A 21422-nucleotide genomic window follows, 5' to 3' on the forward strand; every position below is an offset into this window, starting at 1 on the left:
CTGTCTCTCTCTCAAAAATAAATTTAAAAAATTTTTAGAAAGAACTAAGTGCTGAAATTCTAATGAGTTAAATCATCTACCTTCTCCTGTGGACTATGAAATTGAAGAGGAAATGATGCCAAATTATGGAGACCTGTACTTTTATAAACAGGTCTTAAAATCAAGTAGCTTCTAGAATGACCTTGTGGGAAGGAGGCCACGAGATCCCATTCACCACATTGCCTCCATAAACGCTGTGGCATTAGCAGCCTCTCTCCTTTGAGTTAATCTCATGACCTTAATCTCTGGAATACAAATGCATGGTCAAAAAAGAAATGCACATTTCTTTAATAATTCCTAAAGTCTTCTGAAAACATATGTTTATCATTAAAACCATACTGTTAGTTTAAAAAGGTAAGTTTAAAGTTTTCTTAATGTTTTATTTATTTTTGATACAGCGAGAGACAGAGCATGAGAGGGGGAGGCGCAGAGAGAGAAGGAGACACAGAACCAGAAACAGGCTCCAGGCTCTGAGCTAGCCGTCAGCACGGAGCCCGACGCGGGGCTCGAACCCACGAACGTGAGGTCTGACCTGAGCCAAAGTCGGAGGCTTAACCGACTGAGCCACCCAGGCAAAAAAGGTAAGTTAAATTTAGTTTGTTTTACATTTTCTTTCAGCTGAAAAAATACAGAGAAGGGACACCCATCAGATTCCTGGTGGTAGGAAAGGTTGGGGACATTAATTACCTGAGATCCTCCTTGAAGGAAACATAGAAAACAAGCAGTCATTAGGGGAGGTTGGGGAGAAGAGTCCAAACAAAAGAGGCAGCGTGCTCAGAGCCCAGAGGTAAGAGTGAGCATGATAAATGTTGGGGCCTGCCAATATGTCAGGCTTCGTGGAGGAGAAGGATGCAGAAGGCTTTACTAAGAGACCAGGCTGGGAAGTCGGGCAGAAGCTTCTGCATAATCTGACGAGAACTGATAGTGCTCTCAAGTAAAGTAGAGCCAATGGGAATGAAGAAAAGTGGAGGAATTCTAGAAGTACTAAGCTGTGGTAAAGACAGCAGAAGGCCGTATTTATTGTAGATACAGCTGGAAAGATCAGACTCAAGCATGTATGCTCTGGTGTCTGATTTAAGCAGTTTCCTGAGGTGGTGCCACAGACGGCGGGGTGCCTTTGGCGAGAGGGGTCAAGGTGGGTGATGGGTGGAGGCAGAGGCCAGTATGGCTGACAGTCCTATAAATTCCAGTTTCATCTTTATAAAACACAAATTGTGTGAATTCTTTTCCTTTTCCTGTCTTTTACATACAGACTGGAAATCTTATCTCCAAATTTTAATTGAAAACACTGATAAGAGAACATGAGAAACACATTTGCTACTAGAAGGGCACCCCTCCCAGTCCGTCAGGGACTACGCACCACCGAGACCTTGCCCAGTTCAGGCCAAAACAAGGCTGTTTACCTGGACTACCAAGATCATCCGAGATAAAACAGTGGGAGACAGTCTTCTGTCATCCAGAGGACAATTTCCTTAAATCCTCCTTTTGTGTGATACATATCCTCAAAATGAAGCTTAAATAATTCTCTTGGGAAAAACGGATGTTTAAAATCAATCTCCTTTAACTCAAAATAAATAGAACTTGTGTTCCGTAGTGTTTGTAGTTAGAACATGTTTTAGATCTTCAGTCACGTCCAGGAACATCTAAGAACACTGACTAGGATATGGAAACTTTTTTTTTTTTTTACATATCCTTGACAGAAAGTTAATTTGATCTCCACGAGAGCTGCTTTGGCTGTTGTCAGAGTATAGGTTACGTTATCTGAAGCTTGAGAGGAAACAGATCATCTTGGGAAATCACTCTGGATGACAAGGGAACTATAACGTTAGCATTCAAGCCACATTAAACAGAGGGGTGGAGAGGTACTACTGAAGCACCACATGAAAATCATTGGGTCGTTTCCAAGGGCAGGGAGGAAATCTATAGCAAGCCCTATAATGTGGAGTTTTAGGGGTGTGGCTCTTGCTTTTAAAACATTTCAATAGCTTTAAAAAGATACATTTCCTCACATGTTATACTGGATGAATTTTTTTTAATACTCGCTAAGAAGAACACCACTGGGAAAACAAAAGATCTGGGTTGTCTTTGGTTGCTAGAGGATACCTACACTGTTTGAATCAGAGACATGTGTGGTATTTTTTGATCCAACAATTACCAGCCCCCAGCTGATAGGTGCATTCCAAGAGATGAGGAAGGGTCGATGCAGCAGCTGCATAAAGAGGGGGAGAAGGAATATTTTCTTTGTCTTAAGAGGAATGAAATGCTGATAAAATATTTTAAGCAGATCTGCTTTTGCAAAACTTACGTTGGCTGAAGTGTAGAGAATGGATTGGAGAGGAATGAAAGTGGCAGGGGGAACCAATTAAGAATCTCTTGCAGGAAACCAAACAGAGATGACAGTAATCTGAATTAGGACAGCAGTAACAGAGATAGAGAAGTAGGAATAAGCTGAATACGTATTTATGTGGTAGATGGAAGGGTACTTGATGCCGGATTTCATATTAAGACTTGAAAACAGTAAGGCTGTGTCAGTAATGCTTGTGTAATAGGACAATTGAAATGGCATTCTTGGGGAGGAGATCTGGTGTGAAGAGGAGTGTATTTTGGTTTTAGTTTATAATGAGTTTGGGAGACCTTAAAAGAGATAAGAGAGAATGCTAAGTGGCAGGAAACGATTTGGACTTGGAGTTCAATGATTATGTTTTGGACACCTCTTGTTCCATTAGTAAGAAGAAAATGGTATGCTGAAGTTAGAGCTCTGAGTCAGATCAAGTTTGCCTTCTGATCATACAGAGTTTTCAGTTAGTGCACCTGTTGAATTCTATTTTGCTAGTCCCCCATTTTAACATCTGTAAGCGTAAACTCCATTATATGCCACATATAAAATAAGCACTATAAATTATTTCACTCTTAATTCACTCTAAAAGCAGCATTTAAACTTAAATTTCAAAAAATTTTTATGATAGGGGCACCAGGGTGGCCTAGTCAGTTAAGCATCTGACTCTTGATTTCAACTCAGGTCATGATCTCATGGTCCATGAGATCAAGCCTTGTGTCAGGCTCTCTGCTGAAAGTCTGGAGCCTGCTTGGAATGAACTCTCTCTCCCTCTCTCTCTCTCTCTCTCTCTCTCTCTCCCTCCCCCCCTTCTTCCCTCTCTCTTTCTGCCTCTTCCTCACTCACATGTGTGTACTCACTCTCTCTAAATAAATAAATAAATATTTTAAAAATTTATGGTGTTTCAGACTGAAAAGAAAACAACCATCCTCCACTAAGATTCATAGAAAACTGGCCAAGTATTTTGACCATTCATTCAACAAAATATCTGGTGGGCCTCTACTATGGGCAAGACCCTCTCCTAGGTCCTGGAAATATTAAAAAAAAAACAAACAAAGAAAAAAAAAATAGAAAAAAACGCTCTACCCCCATAAAGCTTACAATTTAATGAGCTAAACTTGTGTATAAAACAATATATACAATAAGTGAAATGAATAAATTCAAGATGTAGTATATAGATAATGACAAATATTGAAAAAAAATCAAGTAGGGTTGGAGTTAGGAAATGTATGTGTTGATAATGTTTAAATTTTGAACATGATGGCCAGCAAAGACCTCAATAAGCAGCTAATGTTTGAGAGAAGATCCCAAAAACCTGAGGAAGTGAACTCTGTGGATATCTGAGGGAAAAGCATTCCAGACATATAGAAAATAAACACCAAAATAGCAGACATAAATTCTGCTTTATTAGTATGTACATTGGGTCCATTTGAATTCTTCAGTTCAAAGGCAGATGTTGGAAAAATGGATATAAAACCATGAGCCAGCTATCTGCTATCCACAGAGAGATAGCATATTCAAATAGGCAAACATGGAAATAAATTTCAATCAGTTGATGACCAGGTATGCCAAAGGTGGCCTATCCATGCAAAGAAATATTATTCAGCCATGAAATGTAATAAAGTGCTAAAATATTCTACAACATGGGTGAATCTTGGAAACACTATGCTAACTGCAAGAAGCTAGACACCAAAGGCTGCATATTGTATGTGAAATACTATGAATAGGCAAATTCCTAGAAAGAGAATGTAGATAAGGTGTTGGCCAGGGCTAAGTGCAAAAGTAATGGGGAGTGATTTCTTATGATATGGAAATACTTTTTGGGGTGATGAAATTGTCCTGGAATTAGATAGTAGTGATGATTTTACAACCTTTTAAATATATTAAAACCACTAAATCATACACTTCAATATAATAAGTTTTATGATATGCATATTATATCTCAAAATAAAAACTACCACAGTTTAAGAAGAAAAATGAAACAACAGTTTTTAAAAAGGAGCAAAACAGAAATTCTGTAATTGAAGAGAATAAGAATTAAAAGTGATGGACCAAATTAGAGACAGCTGAAGAGAGAATTGGCTAATTGGAAAATAATTCAGAAAAAAAAAATCTAGCCTGAACAACAGAAACAAATATGATGGAAAAATGACAGGATAAAAACATAAAAGACATAATAAAAAGGGGCACCTGAGTGGCTCAGTCGGTTAAGTGTCCAACTCTTGATCTCAGCTTAGGTCATGATCTCACAGTTTGTGAGTTCAAGCCCCACATCAGTCTCAGCACTGACAGCACAGAGCTTGCTTGCAATTCTTTCTCTCCCTCTCTCTGCCCCTTCCCCACTTGGTTTCTCTGTCTCTCTCTGTCTGTCTCTCAAAATAAATAAATAAAGTTTTTTTTAAATCTTAAAAAGAAAGGTACAATAAAAGTTCTAACACAGGTTTAACTGAGGTCTCGGCAATAGAGAAGAGAGAGAAAAGACGGGAAACAACACTTCCAAAGGTAATGCCTAAGGATTTCCCATAATTAAAACTGATTTAAGCCATAGATTCAAACCAACTCCAAGCAAGGTAACGAAAGCACACCTACACTTATAATAAAGCTGCTTGAAGACCAAAGATACATAGAATAATATAAAAAGCAGCTGGGAAAAGTAGAGGATTACTATCAAAAGAGCAACTATTTGACTGTTGATTTCTTGAGAACAACAGAAGCCAGAAAATAAGGGAAAGGTGTATTTAGAGAGTTGAAAGAAAATAATGACCAAACCAGGATTATAGCCCCATGTAAATTCTATTCCAAGAAATTAAAAAACATGTTTTTTCAACTGAAGAAATCACTGTGAGAATGGTATTTTAAAATATGGAAGCATATTCTTCACGGAGAAAGAGAATAATATCAGATGGAAAGTTGGAATAATATGCAAGAAGAGGTAGGGCTAAGAAAAATTGATGAAATGAAAGATAGATTTGAAGAAATTACTCGTATTGCAAAATAGTAAGATAAGGAGATAAAAAATGTATTTATTTATTTATTTTTCTCATTAAACTTTTGTTTTAATGGGTCTCAAAATTCTGTGACAGATTTTTGGTCAAGTTGTTTCCATTAAAAAGTACTGATTTTAAAAACTAATAACTTAAAACTGCCACACACACACACACACACACACACACACACACACACACACAACAAATGGTCCACAAAACACTCTCCTTTCCTTCTGAAGGTTTTGCGACGCATTGTTATCATCAACCAGTCTTTTACTATTAAACTTAAATGGCCAATTGACACAAACAGTTCTGAGACCGCTCCTCCACCTCTGATTAAGACTGGGGTGGCCAGTGTTGGGGATAATGCTCATTTAGCCTTCTGAGCTTTCTGGGCAGACTGGGTGACCTTGCCAGCTCCAGCTGCCTTCTTGTCCACTGCTTCGATGACACCCACAGCAACCGTCTGTCTCATGTCACGAACAGCAAAGCGACCCAGAGGAGGATAGTCAGAGAAGCTCTCAACACACATGGGCTTGCCAGGAACCATATCAACAATGGCAGCGTCACCAGATTTCAGGAACTTGGGACCATCTTCCAGCTTTTTCCCAGAAGGATGGTCAATCTTCTCCTTCAGCTCAGCGAACTTGCAGGCGATGTGGGCGGTGTGACAGTCCAGCACAGGTGCATAGCCAGCACTGATTTGGCCTGGATGGTTCAGGATAATCACCTGAGCTGTGAAGCCAGCTGCTTCCATCGGTGGGTCATTTTTGCTATCACCAGCCACATTGCCTCGACGAAGATCTTTGACAGATACGTTCTTGACATTGAAGCCCACATTGTCCCCAGGGAGAGCCTCACTCAAAGCTTCATGGTGCATTTCAACAGATTTTACTTCAGTTGTAACGTTGACTGGAGCAAAAGTGACCACCATGCCAGGGTTGAGAACACCAGTCTCCACCCACAGGGACGGTACCAATACCGCCAATTTTGTAGACATCCTGGAGGGGCAGACGCAAAGGCCTGTCAGTTGGACGAGTTGGTGGCAGAATGCATCCAGAGCTTCAAGCAGTGTGGTTCCACTGGCATTGCCATCTTTACGGGTGACTTTCCATCCTTTGAACCAAGGCATGTTAGCACTTGGCTCCAGCATGTTGTCACCATTCCAACCAGAAATTGGCACAAATGCTACTGTGTCTGGGTTATAGCCAACTTTCTTAATGTAGGTGCTGACTTCCTTAACGATTTCCTCGTATCTCTTCTGGCTGTAGGGTGGCTCAGTAGAATCCATTTTGTTAACACCAACAATAAGTTGTTTTACACCCAGTGTGTAAGCCAGAAGGGCATGCTCACGGGTCTGCCCATTCTTGGAGATACTGGCTTCAAATTCGCCAACACCAGCAGCAACAATCAGGACAGCACAGTCAGCCTGAGATATGCCTGTAATCATATTTTTGATGAAGTCTCTGTGTCCCAGGGCATCAATGATGGTCACATAGTACTTGCTGGTCTCAAATTTCCACAGGGAGATATCAATGGTGATACCACATTCACGTTTGGCTTTCAGTTTATCCAAGACCCAGGCATACTTGAAGGAGCCCTTTCCCATGTCAGCAGCCTCCTTCTCAAATTTTTCGATAGTTCTTTTGTCGATCCCACCACATTTGTAGATGAGATGTCCGGTAGTGGTAGACTTGCTGGAATCTACGTGTCCAATGACGACAATGTTGATGTGAGTCTTTTCCTTTCCCATTTTGGTTTAGGTTTAGCGGTGGTTTTCACGACACCTGTGCTCTGGCAGCAAACCCATTGCAAAAAAGAGATAAAAAATTTAAAAGAGTGGTTAAATGACACAGAGTTGTGAATGAAAATTTCTTTTTTTAATATAGTTTATTGTGTTGTGAGTGAAAATTTGTAATGTATTTTTAATTGGAGTCTTCAAAGAAAAGAATCAAGAAGATAAGAAAGGGGTAATATTTGAAAGGATTGTTTGATGAGATCGTTTTATAGAACTAGTAGAAAATAAAGATTCAAAACCACAACACAGAGAATAAAACAATTACAAATTAAGACTGAGAATTTTCAACAATATTAATGAAGCATTAAGGTAGGGAATTTTATCTTGAGGAATGTAAAAAAATAGAACTATTGACATAAAATTGTATTCCAAGGTACATTTTTTGTTCAGGAATGAAAATGAAGTCCATACATTTTTCAGTCAAACCAAAACTGAAGAAATTTCTAGAGAGAAATAAATGTCTGGGGCATAAGATGAAATGTTGTGGAAACTGGTAAACTCACAGGCATATTTAAGGTAACTGATTGTTTAAATAATAATAGCAATGCCTAGTTCTTGTGGTTAAAAGAAACAACAAAAATAACTAAAATAATAACACGTAAGGCAGAAAAGGGTTGGTACTTGCAATTTAATATGTTCAAGAAGTCCCTGATGGTTTAGGAATAAGAGGGAGATATTAGGTGCACCTGGTGGCTCCATTGGTTGAGCGTCCAACTTCAGCTCAGAGCATGATCTCACCATTCCTGAGTTCAAGCCCCGCGTCGGGCTCTGTGCTGACAGCTTGGAGCCTGGAGCTTGCTTCAAATTCTGTGTCTCCCTCTCTCTCTGCCCTCCCCCATTCACTCTCTGTCTTTTTCTCTTTCCCTCAAAAATAAGTATTAAAAGAAAAATTTTTTAAAGAGAGATTAAATAGTGTTTGATTTTAAGTAAAGTATGCATGTTAAAATTTTAAGTCGATAGAAGGTAGAACTTGAATGTGCATAACTTTTAAAGATGGAGAAATAAAAGTGAACAGAAAAACAGTATGACTAAAAATCATAATGCATGTCAAATAATAATGCACAAGAAGCTACACATAGAGCCAGTAATGTCTTCCTCTTTTATACTTAAAATCTGAGGTTCATTTTCATACTCTTACAACATACAGATGAGTAACAGTTTAAATCATATAATTTGCTCTCTTTGCTTTTTGAATTTTGTGATGTCAGTTTTTTTAAAAAGCTCTTTATAAACCAAAAACCTTTTTGTAAACAAAAAAGCTCTTTATAAACAAATTAAATCCAAACAATTTTCCATTGTTTGTAATACCAGAAATCCTATCTCTCTCTCTCTCTTCTTTTTTTTTTTGACTGAACACATTTTCTTACTTTGATGAGTCATAACTAAAAGCATTTGATTCATCGGGGTCTTACATGTGCATCTTGGATGCTGCTGCCTATCCAGCTTCCTTATATTAATACCCAGGCCCTTGTCATTCTCATCTGTTTTTGTCAACTATTATACGTGCTTTTCCCCCATTATTATTCATTGTCTAAATAAATCAGATACTCTCTTTTATGGTGGGAAATACTGAGGGTTGGAAGCTGAGAAGAAATGTCATGCTTTTGTCAAAGTGACAATGGTATTACGGAAAGAAAGACCAGACTATGTAGCAAAACTAGATGAATCAGGCAAGATGAAGTGATATCTATTTTTGAAGAAGAAAAACCCAAACAATAAAACAACAACAACAACAGAAAACAACCGGAAGGCTGTGTTTGGATACGAATGGTGGGATGCTTGACAGAGAAAGAGTAATTAAGGTACACTGTAAAAAGTGTAAATACAACACATTAAAACCATAAAGTGGCCTGAGGTTACATGTGTAAAGAGAGCCGTATGAGGAAAACATATTTACAGAAAAATAGCAATTACTCCAACAAACTGTATTGAGCACCACTCAGCTTACTGACACTTCAGCTCAGTGTCGGGCTCCCCACGGAGTGTGGAGCCTGCTTGGGAGTCTCTCACTTGCGCATGCTCTCTCCCTCTCTTTCTTTCGCTCTCTCTCTCACTCTCTCTCTCTCTCTGTCCTTCCTCTAAAATAAAGAAACAAACAAACAAGTAAATAAATTTTTAAAAGTTGGTTCAAAACTGGAAAAAGAAAATATGGTATTTGAGACATAGTTACTTAGAAGAGGAAAGCTGGGCAGGCAGTAATCCGCAATGCGAAGCAATTCGACGGTCTCCAGTAGATTTATGCATAAAATGCTTCAGGAAGAGAAAAGGGGATGGGATGAGTTGTGGTTTACAGAACGTGGGAGGAGACAGTATTTGAACCGGATGTTGAAAAACAGGAAATATTGTCACACGTCGCTTTGGAAAGGAAGAGTTCAAGATGTCAGGAAAGAGCATTAACAGTGTCCTAGACATCTGAGAGGAGGCGAAAAGTGTATTCAGGTATTCAGGAAAGTTCGTAGGAAAACGGAAGAGATGTCAGACTGGAAAAAGTAGGAAGAAACGGACTTTTCATTGTGAAGAAAGAAAAGCAATCTGATAATGATGGCATGAGGCTATAATGTGACTGACGTGAAGAGATGACTGGAAATAATAATTCAGATTAGGAATAAGTAAAACAACCGCATCATTTATCATCAAAAATAGGACATTTCTGAGAGCAAACACGGGCACTCAAATCATTAAGATGTTATAACTTGTAGAAATATTTATAGGTAAGCAAATCAATTGTGTTTTTTGATGGACCTAGCCGTTGTATTTAAAACGGATTTCCAAAAATAGGATATACCTATATACGCTAAAGCAAAAATACTGATTAACAGAAGTTTTATAATAAGTGAAATAAATTGCTTTTTGTATAGGGTCACACAGTTTAATCAATTTCACAGCAATTTCTATTTTTAATGCCTTGTCATTAATATTTTTCTGGAGAATATGCTTTCAATATAATCTTATAAATTTTTCATTAAATTATCTGTCATCTTCCTGAAGGTTGCATTTTTTGGAAGCAAATTTGAAACCGACTCGTCTGCAGATTCGGATACTTTTACTTGATCAGGTGCACTCCTTGCAGGTGTCAACCTGCTTACTTAACTCTGAGCAAGTCCTGCGAAATGGAAGACTTCCTCAATCTTAAATTTTTTATTAAACTATGAAAATATTTGAGCTTAATATTTCAGGTATTTTTTTACCCTCCTCTCAGGGAGCCATCTTTGACAAATCTTCCTCCTGGACAAATTTTCTCTATGTATGATTCTTTTCAGTGTTTTCAGTGCCTCAGAGTTTTCAATGTTTTGTCAAGCTTATATGTTAGAAAACTGTAGGCCTTCTCAATTTGATTTCAGTGGGAAAAGAAATTTACCACAAACAGGAGCTCCATTAAAGACCGTTTCTGAAAACTGAGACATTTCAAATTTTACAGATAAAGCAACAGCCTTACGTTGTGTACATCCTCTGAGTGCCCCTATCAGTTTGTTCCCTTCCTCTCTGTAAGGATGATTTTCATCGTCTTCCATTCTGCAAGCAATCCTTTCAGTTCCTGCAAAATGTAAATGCTTCAAAGATTCCCAATGCTCGATTTGCAGAACACTTTGATTATAAGTTTCCTGTTATTTTTTAGAAAATTATTCTAAGGTTTAAAGAACTATTTTACAGAAATTTACAATGTCATCGTGGAGCATGTATGTTGATTTGCAAGGTGGTTCTTCAAAGGCTTAAATATATCTAACCGCCAATTACTTTTCAACTAATGAAGAGTCTACAAGCGTGCTGAAGTGATGGTCAAAATATTATCAGCTTCGTCACAACCCGTGTAAACCAGTCTCCCCGGTATGTATATATGCCCACATCTGTAAATGGTAAATGTGGACAGTTAACCTATTCTATTTCAGTTGGTGGATTCTTGAAGCTTGTTTAGAGTCAGCTACGGATTGTGTGTTCATCACCATCAATTCCAAGTGAATTATTCTCTCAGCTTCTTTTTAAGACTATTGTCTTTATCATAAAACTTGTTGATTCTCAGTTCGTCTTTCTATCTTTACTGCCAAGTAAATCATGTTACCTTCAGTGTTGAACTTTCAAACAACTTTTATGATAGGAGCCACATTGCCAGCTTTTCCAGTTTTGCAAAATGAACTGAACACTTACTTCTCTTTGGTTCCAATAATTGAATGAAACTATTTGAATGACTATTGATAGGAATTTACATGATTTCTATTTGAAGTACTTGATGATATTGATGAACCAACAGCATTAATCCACTGTTTGCAAAGGTCTTTTTATTTTCTTTTTGCTAGTAGTGGATGCATGACAACTCCTGCTTCATTATTTTATGTGCACAAGCCATCTTGAAATTGAAATGAATGCATTTACTTTAGAAAAACAGATTCGCAATATAATTGGAAGTCAGGCTTCGCAGGTTGGCGTGTAAACACGTTTTCTGCAGTTACACATACTAAATCGTTTTCTACAGGCACAGCTTTCTTAAAGTAATTAATTTTTGAGGCAAATGCTGATCCTTCTTTAGCAGATTTGTGCCTTCTGGATTTGATGGGGTAGTGATGCGGTACAGATATCATGGTGGATGGGCAATGATGAACATTCTATGCAGGTTACTTTTTATCATCTGCTTTCCTGAGAACTGAAAATTCACTCTCTACTTTTCCTTATATGCCCTTTTAATTTTAACTCTTTGCTCTGAATAATTCTTACAAATTTTAAAATTTAAGAAACAAGGAATAAATATTATCAACTTACGTGATACAAGAATGACATTACTACTACATCAAGAATACAAACTACTTTCTATTCACCCTTTGGAAGGACCGCTCCAGGCCTATTCCCTACACGTTAGTCACATCCACCTGACTTAACAGTTCCCCAGGCTCCTCACCCCCATCTATGGTGAATAGTTCAATGCTGGATTGGTGGCCTGGCAGATATGTCTGTCTTTTAGACCATGACAGGACCAAGGCCCCATCATCTGGCCAGCCATAGCAGCAGAGAGAATGCTTGTCCCTCCACCGCTGCCTGAGATCAGAAGGAGATGGTTGTCTTGTGCAGCTAATGATTCAGGAGCGTAACATCATCAGCAAGCCCCTACATGCTGACCTTCAAGAGGAAATGTTAGTGTGTTTCAGTCTGGGGGCTTCAGAAGAGAAAAGGTTTCATTGGTTGTCTCACTTTAAAATAGGTTTCAGGCTGCAACATTTTATTTCACATAATTCTCACTCACTTCTGGATCAGAACATGACCAAAACTACCAAACCCATCTTGGCTTATTTAAGAACAATTCTTGATAATCCTTTGTGAAAATTGAAAATCCAGAGCAAATATAAATCACGACAAGGTGCTTGGACCACTGGCAGAAATTGGGACCATTCTGGGCAAACCACCCTGTAGAATGTTCTGGTTATTGATTGCCGTGTAGGAATCTACCTCGAAAAGTAGTGGCTTAAACCAATTCTTTGATTATATCTCATGATTTTGTGATTCAGGAAATGAGGCAGTTAAACTCGGTTATTTTTCTGTTCCACATGGCATCAACTGGAGTCACTTGGTGGTGTTCAGCCTCCCACTGGTCTGGTTTGGAGGGTCTAAGATGGATTCATTCACATGCCTGCTGCCTTGACAGAGACAGCCGGGAGAACGCGCTGTCACCCCTCTTCCCTCTGAATTGTAATCTCAGGGCTTCCCCACGGGTGCTCTGTCCCTCAGGGTAGTCAGACTTCTGACACTGTGGCCCAGGGCTCCTAGAAACCAAGATGGAACTTTTCTGTCCTCTTTAGGACCAGACATGGAACCAGCATAACATATTTCCACAATGCTACGTCAGTCATAGCAGTCAAAGGCTAGCCTGGATTCAAAAGGAGGGGACATCCTGCCCGGTTTTAAAGGAGGAATTATAATCAAGGAACTCATGGCTGTCTTTAACCAGCCACATAAAGTCACAGTCAGCCCTGATTTATATAGTTGGTTTCATCACAGTGTTAATATCTTGCCTATCAATCATTTTGATACATAACTATTAGCACTATCTACCTGCAGGACACTGACACCACATGCTGATGGCTCTGGAGTGAAAATAAGATCCCAAAGCTCCAACCCTCAAAGAGCCAGGAATCTACTGAGAAAATACTTCTGCTCAAAAAAGCACCAAAAGGAAAGAGCCATGTTTTTTTGGTGGGGGGAGGGAAGTTGACCCACCCAGTGCCCATTCAAGAATATGTGCAGGTGTGCTTAAGATCCCAGGAGAACTGTTGGTTAAAATAATTTAATATTGATTACATAAATATCAAGTTCATTTAATATTTTATTTCCCATATTGTTAATATTCCAAGGAGCTCAACATCCTAATATTATTTAGTAATTGACCATGCAATGTTATGACTAATTAATGTTTTTATTGAAAACCATTTCATTTATTGTTAAGGTTAAAGTCTTTTATAGCTTTAGGGGAAGAAGATGTGATCTGTAAAATGTAGCATCATTGCAGGTGGACTTGCAGATGTGAAAAAACACATGTATTGTCTTAAGAGACAGAGTCACTTGTGTGCCAGATACATGAGGTCCTAGAATATTCTGACACAAGTCCAACAGACACACAAACGGAGAGCAAATTGCAGGTGTGTCCACTCTCACTTTGGCTTACAGTTATCCTTGTAAGTAAAAAAATGAAAAGCCTCAGTAATCAGTAGTGGAAAAAGCCAATGTTATCTGCACCGAGGAACAATCCTAATTCTTTGCAGCTATTAGCTCCTGGAGCAGGAGCACTGTCTCCACATAAAGCATTAGTTTTAAATCTGTAAAGAATTATGAGATTTTTTTTCTCCTAAGACATGCTGAAAAAATAAGAAGATCGTGTAGGATGGAACCAAGGAAAAAGAAGAGAGACTTAACCAAATGAATTATACCTCAGCAGAGTTAAGGCTGAAAGTCAGGATCTCAGATGTTAGCTGAAGGCAACTCATGATTCTTTTTGTAATTTCTAATAATAATAACTCCACCAGGAATCCCCTCCTGATAAATTCTTGGGCGTCATTCATGCTGATCAACCTGAACAATGCTAAGTGATTACGTTACAATGTTGTTCTCACTCCACACTTTTCTTGTGTTTATCTTCTACTTGGCTCAAAGCAGTTGATGGCAGAAACATCACTTGACAGAGATTACAGAAATAGCTCACTGGAGTTTTTTTTTTCTCTTTGAGTGTTGAAATATTCCTAGGCAGAGCTATATAGTTTATTTCCCTTCTCTTCTTGGAATGCAGAGAAACAGACTTGGGATAATTTATGTGCTTATCAGTTACTACAAATAGGGCTTATATTACAAATCCATTACCTTTTTGGGATGTATTTGGTATCTTGGTTGGTAGTTATTGTTAGCATTATTAGTAGGTAGGAAAGGTTTTGCTTTATTGAAAAATGTTTGTTATGGGACTGAGTGGCTCAGTCGCTTAAGCATCTGACTCTTGATCGAGGCAAAGGTCATGATCTCATGGCTCATGAGTTCAAGCCCCATATTTGGCTTTGCACTGGCAGTGTAGAGCCTGCTTGGAATTCTCTCTCTCCCTCTCTCCCTGCCCCCCCCCAAATAAATAAATAAGTATTAAAAAGAGCTAATTAAATTTGTTTTTGGTATAAAAATAATACCTTTTCTTTCTGTGAAAAAAATATCAGTAAAGAGAACAACTAAAATTATCTATGCTCTAGAGATAATTTTGTATCCATTCTATGACTTTTGTCCAGTGTTTAAAAAATCTACAAGTATCTGTAGGATCATATTGTATACTGTGAACAACTGTATGTACCGTACGTAATTAGATAGGAAGGGGGTGGAGGTCAACATTAAACACATTTAACATCAGGCCCTGTGGGGTTCGGAAGAATGTGCAAACCTGGTAGGTCTGCACCAAGATGGAGTTGACATTGAAAGATGTCTCAGACTGGGTTCACTAGAAAAGCGCTCAGAAATGAAATGATGTGTGCAGGAGTTTAATCAGGGAGAGACGGGGGCCGGTCGCTCCTCTCCTTTCATCTCTAAGGAACTAAAGAAATGGGAATTAGGCAGAGAAGTTGCAAGGGAAGTCTTAGTTCCTCCAGTGGAGCAGTTTCGAACCTGGGCGATCCTTCAGAGGTGTCCCACAAGGCGGTCAGACTTCAAGCAATAATAAAGTGTCTTATTTTGGAGGTTATGTCTGAGCATGCCCCATTCTGCTGGACTCCAGGAATCTCCGTGATGCGGCGTTCTCCTGAAGTTTTGTAGGCTTTCCTTCTCACCTTATAGAGCATGGTTAGCATCTTGTAACATACATGATACTTCTTGAAATTGATTTTCAAAAATTAATATATAGAACAATAGCTCTCTCTCTCTTTTTTAAGTTCCTAAAAAGATTCAGTCAGCGTTTCTGCTTCTTTCTTGTGGGCTAGGACTTAGTCAGATAGCCATTTCTGGAATACTGGAAAATGCACTTTTCATTCTGAGCAACCAAGTGTGCATGTGAACATCAAGGTTTTTCTTACTGACCAGGACAATGTGGAGAGTGGACAGCGGAAGACCGCTAGCTGCCTCTGCCTTGAACATTGATTCTGTTTTAAATACGGAATCAAGGTTCAACAGGTGTGGGAGTCACTGCTAAGGGATCAAATGTAAACGCCATATGTTTTTGACCATATAAAAACAGTATCTGGTAAGGCAGGTAAGATAGGCCTGTGAGGCCCAACAGGCAGTGATGCTTTGTAAGGCAAAAGGGATGAATGTGGGATCAGGCAGGAGCAGGGCTGTACGTGCACTGTACGGATGAACAGCGGACGCAGAACTGTAGGGCAGACCTGTGACTCTTCTGGGTTACATTTGAGTGATGTCAGGCACGTTTGCTCTCAAGGCAAACAGGGTCACGATAAGATAGCGCTGGTAACGCCTGTGATTTTTAACTCTCCAAGAGACAGGGAATTCATTTCCAAGACACATTAAATCATGGCCTTAGGCAGCTCCCTCCTTCCCCCACCCCCAGGAATCCTAGTACTCCAAGCACAGTGCTCATAAACACCCAGGCAACCAGTCTGTTCAAATCGCTTATACCTAGCAAACACAAAAGTCACAGACACAGGGAATAAAAATTACCCTTATGTATGATGATATCTAGTATTTGCAGAAAACAGTTTGTCACAGATTGAAAAACAAGATCTGCTTAAATTATAGGAAAAAAGGATCATTTGGGGAATACAGAATAATGAAATTTACCTTAAAATTATGTATCTGTGTATTAGGGTGAAATTTTATGTACGGTGAAGTCATTTTACGATGCAATTAACGTTCTTTTAGGCAAGCTGATGAAGTCACAGTTTTTATAAATTTCTCTTTTTCCAGCTCTTTAATTGAATGTTAACTTAGTTGAAAGGTATTTGACCTTCAAGGTCAGTTTTAAAGCATGTGTTTTCCCTTCCAAGAGACACCTTTGGTCAATTAAGATAAACAATAGTAGGGGTGCCTGGGTGGCTCAGTCGGTTAAGCCTCTGGCTTCGGCTCAGGTCAGATCTCACGTTCGTGATCTCACGTTCGTGATCTCAAGGTCGTGATATCACGTTCGTGGGTTCGAGCCCCGCATCGGGCTCTGTGCTGACAGCTAGCTCAGAGCCTGGAGCCTGCTTCCGGTTCTGTCTCCTTCTCTCTCTGCCCCTCCCCCTCTCATGCTCTGTCTCCCTCTGTATCAAAAATAAATAAAACATTAAAAAGAATTTTAAAAAAGATAAACAATAGTAGCATAAATGTAGCCATTAATGTGGTAACTTAATAACACTTTTCTGTTGTGCCACAAGATGGCAGCACTTGCAAGGGTGCTTTTTTTTTTTTTTTTAAGAGTAGTAGTGTATCATTGTGTGGTTAATATATCCTTTGTATATCCCACCTTTTGGAATATAACCAGTTGCATTATTGCCTATTTTATTGTTTTTCATGTTTTTAAGCTCAAGATCAAAGCCTATTTTTCACCCCATTACACCAGATCTAACTTTGTTGTTTTATGAATTAAGCTACCTGGTAAAAAATCCATTTACTGTTAGGCCAGTGAAAGACCACATTTCTTCACTCATAAATCTTATTTTGCTCCTTTTCTGATTTACTGACTTCAGGGGAAAACCGTCTCAAATTGCTGTTCCCCCAATTTGACTTGGCAGCCTCTCATTTCCATAGGTCAACGCTCAGGTGGGTTCAGTGAACCCTTCCGCCTATCACGTAAAACGTAATGACCCAATCACAGCTCTGCTTGCCCTGGTATTGCCTTCCCCCTTTATCCCGGAAATCTGTATTTTATCATCAAACAATCTACCACACATCTGCTTGTTATTTGTGCCTTTCCCTAACAAGATGCAGGCTCAACAGACAGAATTTTGTCACTTCTGTTCCTTTTTTTTTTAATTTAAATTTAAATTTTTATTTTTTGTATTCCCATCCCCAAGAACAGTTCCTGGGCATGGTGGGTGTTCGACAAACCTGTGCCGAGTATCTTATGGTGGAGGCCACAATGAATAATTATACAGGATGTAAGATATATTTAACAAGTATTGTAAACGAAGAGTGCCAAGAATAGACAGTCGCAAGTTCTCACTCCTGTTCTATCCCACTGGTGAGGGACCTTGCATTATTAATTCACCTTTGTGGGTCTTGGGTTTCTATTGATTCAATATGGATAATAAACTATTTTGGGGGCATCTGGGTGGCTCAGCCTTGATCTGGTTTATGAGTTGAAGCCCCACGTTGGGCTCTGCGCTGGGTGTGAAGACTACTTAAACAAAAGCATTCTTACTCCTATCTCAACATAGGTATGAAGCTTGTAAATTTGTATCTCCACTTAGGACTGGAGCCCTCAGTGCCCACTCATCTCTGTTTGAAGGTCTCACAGGGCCCCAGCTGGAGCTGCTGGCAACCCGGTCTTTCTGACGATTCACACACCTTGGGCTTGTCTCTGCCTCCTTCTTTCTCTCACATCCTAGCGGCCCCTTCACCAGCCGGCGCTGCCAGCTCCATTACCTCAATTCTCCCAGCTCTGGCCACGTTTGTGCATCCTCAGGATGGTGTGCAGAGCCCAGGAAGCTCTCATTCCTGGAGCAGATAAGCGCAATAGCTTCCTGACTGATCCTCTGAGGCCCTTGTCCTGGCAGCCTTGTTTTAACCCAACAGCCAGAATGACCTTGTTAAGAAACCGGTGTGGTCCTACCGCTCTTCTGTTCCCGAATGTCACTGGCTTTCATCTCTACTTGAGCAAAGTGAAGGTCCAGGGTGCCTGACCAGCTCAGTGAGACTCTTGATCTGGGGTTGTGAGTTCGAGCCCCATGGTGAGTGCAGAGATTGCTCAAATAAATAAGTAATTTTAAAAAGGAAAAAAAAAATGAAAGCCCCCAAATGGCTTTAATGCCCTGTGTGACATAGGCACCTAGTCCTAACTACTCTGATCTCATCTTGCGTTAACTCCGCCTCTCCCACCCAGCGGCCCCCCGCGCTCATTCTTTGACATGAGGCCTCCTCCTCTCTCACATACGGGACTCCATGGGGCTCCTTAAACACATGCATCAGGCGTGCGTCTCTCTCTCTCTCTCTCTCTCTCTCTCTCTCTCTGTCTCTCACCTGCTTGGAGCACTCTTTCTCCAGAGAGCTGGTTTGCCCAGCCCCTCCCCCTCCATCATGATGGTGCTCAATATTTACCATTTCACAGAGGCCTTTTCTGATCACCTTACTTAAAATTTTGATCACCCCAACACCACTAGCTCCATTCTCTGCTTCCTTTTTTCTATAATTTGTGTAACTACAGCACGGTGTGTATTTGGCTGTTCTTTCTGCTTAATGCCTTCCTTTCTCTACCAGAACATACCCTCCATAAAAAGGAATCATCACTTCTGCTTTCCTGAGAGAGCCCTTGTCATAATGAAAACAGGAGGACATTCTTCTGTTCCCCTCACCTGCCCAGAACAATCATAGGCCAAACTTTAGATATTCCCAGGGACACTTACACATCACACTTTATTATAATTATCCATATGTATATGTCTTCCCCACTGGGAGGAAGCTGCTTTGAGGTGTTTTATTTTGTTGCATTTCTGTTTCTGTCCTCGGCAAAGGGCCTAGAAGACGAGAGATACTCAGTAACTTTTCGAACTGAAAGGGCCATATGAAACACACATTCATTTGGTCTGGGGTTAGAATGTGACAATGAGGTAACACACCAGAACTTCTACATGTAAGGGGAGTGTTTCATTTTTCCAGTCTTCAAAGAAGGTTCCTTTGGAAGCTAAAACTATTCTCACAATTTACCTGTTCCTTTTTTTTCCCCTAGAACTCCTCCTTAGTAATTGCCTTCAATATCTGAACCAATTTCTTAAAGGTATTATCAATAATGTCAAATCATCCTTTGAAGGTAGATTTGTTTCAGGGGCAGTTCAATTTGGAACTAAATTTACTGAATAAGGTGGATATTATTTGGAGTCCAAAATGAGATGCGGTGATAACGTAAGATTTCTTTTGTTTCACATAACTAGTGAAACGGATCTGATTATAATAAATATTAAAAAGCTACATCAATAATGATGACTGGGAAATCTTAGTCTTTCAAAGAAAATATGCAACAATAAATAACAACAACAAAATCTATTTAAAAGTATAAAATCTATTATTGCTTTTTAAAAAGTTGGGGGCACATCTTGAAACAATCTTATTTTCCGAAGAGAGAAAGGGAAGTTAGATGCTCTGCAGCGCTGAGGAAGGACATACCTGAAAACAAGCCAGACTTGAAAAGCAATCTTTTCAGACTCTTGCCCTGACAGCGTATTTCGGTCATTTCCTGCTGGTATACATTGCCTAATGTTGCTACAGGTGAGAAATTAAGCACTGTTCTCTATTTTATATTTTTTGAACTTCCATAACCAAGAGGCCTCACATTACTTTTGATTTTGCTAAATCGCTGTGCTTGAATTTCCTCTTTCAACAGATTAAAAGGTTCTGATAAGAGTAAGACACTGCTAGCTAGAAAACAGTAAAGTCTTATATAGAGCAGTATTATTTAAATACCTAATTATTCGAACCTGATTAAACTTTGAAATAATAATTAACAAGATGTGGAAGTGTATAATTAGATGCTAAAATAAGCAAATGAGGACATACGTGCTACGAGAATTTGGAGACTAGATTGTGTGAGCACTAAAGATACCGAGATCCTTTCAACGAAGTTGGGCTTGAGCTATGTCGCCGACAGATGAGAAGGGAAAATGGGCTTGAAAAGCAAAAGGTAAGGCTGGAAGTTGGAAGTGGGCAGTTTGGGGTGGAAAGTGGTGTAGGGATTCCTGGGAGATACGGCTGAATGAGTTCCTGAGGGAAGTTCAGATCAATAAGCAGGAAGGAGTCAGGAGGGGGCATATGAATGCTATCTTGCCAGAGAGGTAAGATGGCAGAGTGTTGTTTAAGGGAGAGAATCATCTAGATGTTTTAAAGACATCAGTATGGCTGCAGGGTGAGGCATGGATTGGAACAGCGAGAAATTATTTTAACAGAATTCCAAAGAAGAGATGACCTTGTCTGACCTCTCCAACAGAACCTCTCCAACTATGACTGTACATGTGTCGGCTTTGTCTGATCGTTAGGCAAAGCACACACAGGTGCTCCTTGGACTTACGCAGCCAGTTTCTAAAAATGTGTGGATTGTGACCATCTTGGCATCTATACTCTAGTTGATTCTGTCCATTCATTACCTAGACTATTAAAAAAGAACTCATCTCTGTTAACTTGATTTATGAAAAAGAGCCCATAGTGATATACATCCATGAAATTAATATGCTTATTTTTAATAAGGATGTTTTCTAGGTCCTTAGACTTCCTACCCACTGACTTCCTGGTACAAAATGTATTCATTAAACCTGATTACTTACACCCTGATTCAGTTAAAAATGATACTTGGTGATAAGAAATAAAACTGAAAAGGTTATGAGATGCAGCGACGCTGACTAGAAGAACTTCCAGATAACCATTAAGATCATAGTGATTTTTCAGATGCTTAAAAGTATTCCCATGTGCTTTGAAAAATATCTTGATAACAATTATAACCTAACCTGGTCAGAAATGATATTCTTGTAGGTTTCCTTTGTTAAAGGAGAGTTGGATTTTCAAATAATAAAATGACTCACAGATGATACCTGCATTAAATCCTTTTACTGTTAGAGTTCCTTTCAAATACCTTGAACATTGGTGTTATCTTCATGAGATCCTAAAAATTCCAGTTAATAAA

The 21422-nt window shown here is 39.3% G+C and overlaps 1 pseudogene; it reads right to left on the reverse strand.

The window, feature by feature from the left end:
• Positions 1 to 5598: 5598 nt before the first annotated feature.
• Positions 5599 to 7144, reverse strand: LOC115294135 (annotated as a pseudogene).
• Positions 7145 to 21422: the final 14278 nt, after the last annotated feature.

This window comes from Suricata suricatta, chromosome 6 (genome assembly GCF_006229205.1).
Source record: "Suricata suricatta isolate VVHF042 chromosome 6, meerkat_22Aug2017_6uvM2_HiC, whole genome shotgun sequence".
In the NCBI taxonomy this organism is placed as follows: Eukaryota; Metazoa; Chordata; class Mammalia; order Carnivora; family Herpestidae; genus Suricata; species Suricata suricatta.